The sequence below is a fragment of the Sciurus vulgaris genome (assembly GCF_902686455.1).
Source record: "Sciurus vulgaris genome assembly, chromosome: X".
Classification (NCBI taxonomy): Eukaryota; Metazoa; Chordata; class Mammalia; order Rodentia; family Sciuridae; genus Sciurus; species Sciurus vulgaris.
This window is the reverse complement of record NC_136471.1, coordinates 74,175,074-74,183,247: the sequence shown is the minus strand read 5'-3', so window position 1 is coordinate 74,183,247 and position 8,174 is coordinate 74,175,074. Positions and strand designations below refer to the sequence as shown.

The following is an 8,174-nucleotide window of genomic DNA, read 5'->3' as shown; positions in this document are numbered from 1 at the left end:
TATATAAAGCACTTAGTGCACTGACTTGGTACGTGGTAAGCACCCAGTCAATGGTAACTTATTATTATCAACTAAATGATTATATGTTCATTAGGTTACAAAATGTATAAAGTTTGTCTTATTTGCACATGTAAAACATTATAAACACCAATGTTGTGAATCTATATCCATAGCACCTATATCTGATTTAGGAATATCATCTCACAAGTCCACAAATAATACTGTTACCCCCAAAAGGACAAGCTTTGTGAAACTGGTAGCAGTGAAAAGTTGATCAAACAAGCCAAGGACAGTGACTAAACTGCAGGTCTAGTAGTCATTATAGAGCAAGATTTCCATTTTCTTTGTGATGAAAATTACTACAAGTGTTTAAGAAAAAAACATCATAGTATAGGCTAAATGCAAAAGACTTGGCCATGGTCTACAGTAAGTCCTCAAGTTTTTCATTTTTGTTTTTCCTAGTTCAGAATCTTCTAGAAATCAAACTCTCTCCTGCATCACCATTTTTCCCACTTTAGTGGATCATTTCAGTCAGTATACAAACAAAAACCAGACCTTCTCATGACTCAGCTTCCTTCCCTGAGCCCAAATTCTCTGCTCTTCATTACAGAAAAAAATAAATCTTTAAGATATTGTCTAGAGTCACTGTCTTCATTTACTTACCTGTTTCTAATCTAATTGAGCTCATATTCCTCAAGTTACCCTGAAACATCTCATCAAGGTTACTAATGGCATCTATATTATTAATGTGTAGAAACCTCTGTTATATAAGAAACATCCCATACAAGTATTAAGCAGCATTCAAACTGATTAATCACATCCTCCTTTCTTGACATATTCACCTGGTCTCTTCCTACCTCACTTGTCTCTCCTCATTTTCCTATACTTGTCTCTTTTCCTCTGTTCCAACAGAACTTATCTGTTTTCCTTGGAAGTACTGATTCCTGAAGAATGTGCTCAATGTTCATGAGGATACCACTTCCATCACCATTTTTATGAATTTTCCAATAATATGACTGCTCATTCCATTTCTGGATAAATGGAGGACTAAACACATGTTTTCCCCATCTTTATCTCCTTCCAGAACCCCAATTAAACAATGATATGTGAATTTTTTTTCATAAGGCAGGTTTTAAGAACTTCATATGATGAATTTGACTCATCCACAAAGAAATACCATGTATTGACATTGGGGATTTCTCAACTAAATAGTTTAAGTTAGAATTTAGAATATTTAATGGTGAAGCCCACAGATTTCAAACCCCAACCACCCACACAAAACTTCCAATAATTTCTTTTAATATTTCACTCTTAAATATATGCAGAAACTCATAGAGCACCAGCTATCTAAGAAAAGCCTGTAATAAACATGTAAGGAATAAGACAAACATGAATATTCAACTTTTTTCTATTGTTGATTTAGGAAGCATATGAAATACAGGGGAATGAAAACATCAATAAAACCACAATAAATATTCTCAAAGAAATATAAGCAGATTTTTTTACTCCAGCAACCAACAACCGGACATTATTAAAAAAGAAAAATTAGGAAATGTAAAATGGCTCTTGGAAATTAAAATTAAGAGAAGAGAATAAAAATTTCAACAGAACAGTTGAATGATAAAATTCAGGAAATTATCCAACTACTAAGAACAAAAAAGAGATAGAAAATAGGACAGAAAAGGTAAGAAAATCATAATACTTGTCCCAGAATTACAACATCCAAATAGTATGACTTCTGGGAAAAGTAAAGAGAAAAAAAGAGGATTAAATTATCAATGAAATAGGGTTTTAAAAGAAAAATTCCCAGAAGTAATAAACATGAGTTTGTGGGTTGAAAGTGATCACAGAGTGGCCAGCACAAATGGGTAAATATAGACCCAAATAAGGTATATCACCATGAAACTTCATGATACTGAGTACAAGGAGAAAGTTCCATGAACTTCTAGACAGAAAAATAAGTTTCAACTAGAATCAATATGGTCAATATGGCCATGATCTTGTCAATAAAGTCTCCTGGAAGCTGAGAAACAATTTAGGAATATAACCTAGAATTATTTCCAACCTAAAACTCTATCACTAGACAAAGGCTCAACTTAGTGTGAGGGCAGACTAAAAATTTTTTTTTCCAGAAACTAACAAAAAGTACATAAGTATGTACTATCCATGTTCCCTTTCTCAACAAACTACTGAAGGATGAACTCAACCAAAACAAGATAGAAAAATCAGGATTCAAAAAACAGAGGAGTTAATAAAAGAAAGTAGAATCCTCGAGATAGTAGTAAAAGGAAATCACAACACAAGAGGCATACAGCAGGCCCAGGAAGCAACTACTCCATATTGATGCAAGATAGAACTCTACAGGAGAGACTTGTTCAAGGAGGCAACGTTTTTATGTTTCTGAATACATTTAAATCTGATTTATATAACTGAGGGAAAGTGGATATAAATAGAGAAACTAAGCAAACAAAACAAAACAGAGAAAATTGGGCTGGGGATGTGGCTAAGTGGTACAGCACTTACCTGGTATGCATGAGGCCCTGGGTCTGATCGCTAGCACCATGAGACAAAAAAGAAGAAAATGAAAAAAAAAATTATAAAAACAAAAATTTACATGGAAAAAGTATTTGGAGTATAAGCATGACACACATGAATAAGTTAACTTGGTCATAACCAGGTACTCACTGAATATTAGTAGAATAAAGGACTGCAAATATACAAATGTGCTGTGAGATACACATAAACGGGGTGAGAGTACAAGTTTCACTTTCCATAGTAGCAAGACAGGAGACAATACCTAAAATTGAAAAAATCAAAAAGTAGCAATACAAAATATTTTTTAAGTATCTGGACACAAATACCTAAGAATTTGACTTTAAAAGGCAGAAATTATTATCTTTGGGGACTATGAAATGGAAGAAAAGGAAACTGATTTTTAATGAGCTTTGTTATTTAACTTTTTAAGCTCCTTGAAATTTTACTTATAAGCACATGAAACCTTAAGAATAAGAACTAAATTTAAATATGATATGAACCTGGTGGCTGAAATTTTGTAAAGGTGCTTAAAATACCATCATTGAAGAAATTCAGCGGTAAAATTTATAGCAGGTGTTCATTCATCTATTATCCCCATCAACGCTCAAGCACCCTATTACCAATACAGACTACAATTATTAGATCCCCAAACCTATCATACTCCTTTAATTACCGACTTACAAGAAAAGTTCCAAGTAACTGTAATATAAACCAAGATGGGCTTCTTGGTAGATATAAATCTAGCTCAAATTTAAAAGTACAATGAGTAAATCAGCCTTATCATTGAGATTTCAGGCCTCATGAATATAAAATATTAAGCCTGAGTTATAATGCATTCGATTTTCTAACAATGAGTGGCATTTTCCTATACCTTCATTACTGACCTAACTGATGTCTAGGTATTTATTAATTTCTTAGATGCAACTCAGCCAAATTCACATATCTATCACATTCACATGCATTTATTGATTGCTTATTATGTGCTAGGAGCAAAGTAGGAAGTAAAAGCACAAAGACGGTGACACAATGTATAGAAGATAGTTGCAAACTCAAGGGGAAAGAGAGATAACAGTCAAAGGATACAAACTTCTGCTATAACATGAATAAGTACTGAAGATCTAATGTATAGATAGTGGCTCTAGTTAACAGTTGTATTGCATACTTGAAATTTGCAAAAACTGTAGATCTTAATTGTTCTTACCACAAGTAAATAGTACCTTTGACATGATACCTGTGTTAATTAGCTTGATTGTGATAATCATTTCAGTGTCTATGCATATCAAATCATCACATTTTATACCTTAAATGTATGCCATTTTTGTCAATTATACTTCAATAAAGTTGGAAGACAATTACAAGGAAAAAGTGTAATTAGTTGTGCCTGATAGTTTCCAATTTTTCCCACCTATTTACCCTTTGCCATAATCCATCATGCTCTAAACATTGAAAGGCTGATCTATGCAGAAGGTACCAATGGCCTGTCTTGTCCACTAGCTTTTGGACAAGTTAGCAAATATGAGAAAATGGCAAGAGACTTAAGGGCAGGAGAGATGAGCTCAGGAAATTTATTTCCCTGGATCCCTTACTGCAGGGTAGCCATGGGCTGGCTGCATCTCTCAACCAAAGGTCTTGGCTTGCACTAGTCAGATGCATGTTGCTGTGATCAAAATACCTGACAAAAACAACTGAGAGGAGGAAAAGTTTATTTTGGCTCATGGTTTCAGAGGTTCCATTCATGGTTGACTGATTCCATCACTCTAGGCCTAAACTGATGTGGAACATCATGGTGGAGGGTAGCTGCTGAGCTCATTATGGGTGGGAAAGAGAAGGAGGAGAAAGGAAGAAAGAGAAAGGGGTTGCGAGACGATGAACCCCTCCAGAGTGTGCTACCATGACCCATCTCCTCCAGCCACACCCCTATCTGCCTATAGTTACCACCAAGTCAGTCCATTTAAACTAGGATGAACTGATTAGATTACAGATCTCATAATCTAATTAATTTTGCTTCTGAGTATTCCTGCATTAACACAGAAGCTTTTGTGGACACCTCAGATCCAAACCATAACATGGCTCCTATTAGTCAATTCTATTCACATATCCTTCTTGGTATCCCTTTCAGGAACAGTTATGGCGATGCACCTAATTGTTATTAGATCCATGGTACTACACTATCTATACTTTGTGGATTTTCTACATCTTGCCCACATCTTTGTACTAGTGCTTCTAATAAGCTCTTTAACTATCTGATGTGTTATCAGTTTCCTGCAAGGACTCTGAGAGATAAGCTGAAATCAGTAAAGCCTCAGAGGAGGAAACAGTTAGTTCTATATACAGGAGGAGGGGGAAGTCAAGAAGGAGGAATGCTTAAATAGTGTCTTAAAAAATGAATAAGTGGGGTTTCAAGATGGCGGCCTAGAGGGTGGCTGCATTTCATGTTGCTCCAGGACTCAGGAGTCAAAAGAGGAGATATTGAGAGACTTGGGACCAACTCAAAGCAGCCGGGTGACTCTCTCCCATTGGGGAGGCGTCCCAGATGGGACGGTAGTCCCGGAACGCAGGGAACTTTGTGAAGTAGAGCTGCCGGCGAGACGCCCCTCCCCCCGCTGGAGCAGTGAACTCGGACAACTGGGAGCATCGGAGAGGAGGCCGCTCAGCACAGCGCTGGGACTCGGAGAAACCACTGGGGCTCCGGCGGCTGCCCAGGGGAGGAGCGGTGAGGAGAGCTGTTTGGACTCAGAGCGACCACTTCTGAACACTCCTGCCCTGAGGAGGAGGAGGAGGAGTGCGGCCGCTTGGATTAGAAGTGACTGCACCAGAGCTACAGGCGGTTGCCAGAGGAGAAGCGGCACGGCGAGCTGTTTGGACTCAGACCACTTCTGAACACCGGGGCCTGCCCGGAGGAGTAGGAGGAGGAGGAGGAGGAGCGCAGCAGGTCATTTGGACTCGCAGTGACTGCATTAGAGCTCCAGGCAGCTGCTCAGAGGAGAAGGCGAGTGGTGAGTTGTTTGGACTTAAAGCGACCGCTCCTCAACACAGGGGGGCTGCATGGAGGAGGAGCGCGGTGGGTCTCTTGGTCTCGAGTGGCCGCACCAGAGGTCCAGGCGGCTGCCCAGAGGAGGCGTGCAGTGGGTCACGTGGATTCAGAGCCACTCAGAGCGACCGCTCCTGAACACCTGGGGGGTTACCTGGAGGAGGAGGAGGAATGGGGAGGGTCACTTCGACTCGGAGTGATTGCCCAGGGCTACGGGCAGTTGGTGGGAGGAGGAGGCACACAGTGAGTTGCTCGGACTCCTAGTGACCGCACCGGAATACTGGGCGGCTGTCTGGAGGAAGAGGCGTGCGGTGGGTCTCTGGAACGCAGAGCGATTGTATGGGGCCACAGGTGGCTGCTCAGAGGAGGGGCTGCATAGCCAGGCGATTAGGTACAGAACAGGGTCCCAGGATCTAGGAGGCTTCTTGGTGGAGGAGCCGCACAGAGACAGCCTTAGGGCGGAGCGAAGGTTCCAGGCCTGCGGTCAGATTCTCTGAGGAGGGGCAGCCTAAGGAGATTCATCTGCGAAGGGTGAGGCTCCCAGGCCCAGGAGGTAGGGCCAGGCCCCTGGGAACTTTACAGAGGAAGGCAGCCCAGACCAGGCAGTAGCTGTAAATTGAGGGGAACCTTTAGGAGGGGAACTGACCAGCGAGACCTCCCCACCGGGTGAGTCTTCCCTGGCGGGTGAGGTTTCCCCACAAGGACAGTAAAACCAGAGACACAGGCCCAAACAGGCCTTGCCTCAGCCCGCAGCCTAGTTCCCCTTTAGATGACCATTGGTCAACAAGTGGAGGCACCTCTGCCCACTAGCAGGGATTATACCCCACCTGAAGGCCACCACTCCTAGAGAGGCAGCTTCTTTGTGGCGCACCACATTATCAACTTCCTCCAAGATTACAGCCTACTGAAGGCTAAGAGGGGATATATATAGAAATCTTCAAGGACATTGTAAATCAATAGAGGAAATCTGCAATATCTCAGCGGTCCACTGATACCTGAATAATATGAGAAAACAAGGAAAGAAAATGCCGCAAACAAATCTAGACGTTACATCAATAAAACTCAATGACAGCATGGCAGAAGAAATGACAGAAAAGGAGTTCAGAATGTACATAATTAAAATGATCAGGGAAGCAAATGATGAGATGAAAGAGCAAATGCACGCACTGAATGATGAGATGAAAGAGCAAATGCAGTCATTGAATGATCGCACCAATCGACAGTTAAAAGAGCAAATACAGGAAGCAAAAGATCATTTCAATAAAGAGTTAGAGATATTGAAAAAAAACCAAACAGAAATCCTTGAAATGAAGGAAACAATAAACCAAATTAAGAACTCCATAGAAAGCATATCCAGTAGGATAGAACACCTGGAAGACAGAACCTCAGACATTGAAGACAAAATATATAACCTTGAAAACAAAGTTGAACAAACAGAGAAGATGGTAAGAAATCATGAACAGAATCTACAAGAACTATGGGATATCATGAAAAGGCCAAATTTAAGAATTATTGGGATTGAGGAAGGCCTAGAGAAACAAACCAAAGGAATGAACAATCTATTCAATGAAATAATATCAGAAAATTTCCCAAATCTGAAGAATGAAATGGAAAATCAAGTTCAAGAGGCTTATAGGACTCCAAATACACAAAATTACAACAGACCCACACCAAGGCACATTATAATGAAAATACCTAACATACAAAATAAAGACAGAATTTTAAAGGCTGTGAGAGAAAAGAACCAAATTACATTCAGGGGGAAACCAATACGGATATCAGCAGATTTTTCAATCCAGACCCTAAAAGCTAGAAGGGCCTGGAACAACATTTTTCAAGCCCTGAAAGAAAATGGATGCCAACCAAGAATCTTATACCCAGCAAAACTTACCTTCAAATTTGACGATGAAATAAAATCCTTCCAAGATAAACAAAAGCTAAAAGAATTTACAAAAAGAAAGCCAGCATTACAGAACATTCTCAGCAAAATATTCCATGAGGAAGAGATGAAAAACAAAGAAGCAAATCAGCAAAGGGAGGAATTATCCTAAAAGAATTGTCAAATAAAGGAGCCAAGTTGTGTCAAATAAATAAATAAATAAAATTTAAAAATGAACTATATGACCAGAAAACCAAATCATATCTCAATAATAACCCTGAATGTTAATGGCCTGAATTCATCAATCAAAAGACATAGACTGGCAGATTGGATTAAAAAGAAAGATCCAACAATATGTTGCCTACAAGAGACTCACCTCATAGAAAAAGATACCCATAGACTAAAGGTGAAAGGATGGGGAAAAACATACCATGCACATGGACTCAGCAAAAAAGCTGGAGTATCCATCCTCATTTCCGATAATGTGGACTTCAAGCCAAAGTTAGTCAGAAGGGATAAAGAAGGTCATTTCATACTGCTTAAGGGAACCATAAATCAGCAAGATATAACAATCATAAACATCTATGCCCCAAACAGTGGCTCATCCATGTATGTCAAACAAATCCTTCTCAATTTCAGATACCAAATAGACCATAACACAATAATACTAGGTGATTTTGACACACCTCTCTCACCACTGGACAGATCTTCCAGACAAAAATTGAACAA

General features: G+C 39.6%; 1 long non-coding RNA gene across 2 annotated transcripts in view; it reads right to left on the bottom strand.

Annotated features, from left to right (window-relative positions):
* Positions 1-2,494: 2,494 nt before the first annotated feature.
* LOC306650808 overlaps positions 2,495-8,174 on the bottom strand; it is a 176,946-nt gene continuing 171,266 nt past the window's right edge. The window contains exons 1-3 of one of the 2 annotated variants that reach the window (XR_013761034.1): positions 3,767-4,154; positions 2,686-2,797; positions 2,495-2,553 (exon numbers count right to left, since the gene is read on the bottom strand). This is a non-coding gene — a long non-coding RNA (uncharacterized lncRNA). Of the gene's footprint in view, positions 2,554-2,685; positions 2,798-3,766; positions 4,155-8,174 lie in introns of those variants that run through there. The other variant, XR_013761033.1, reaches the window with a different exon arrangement.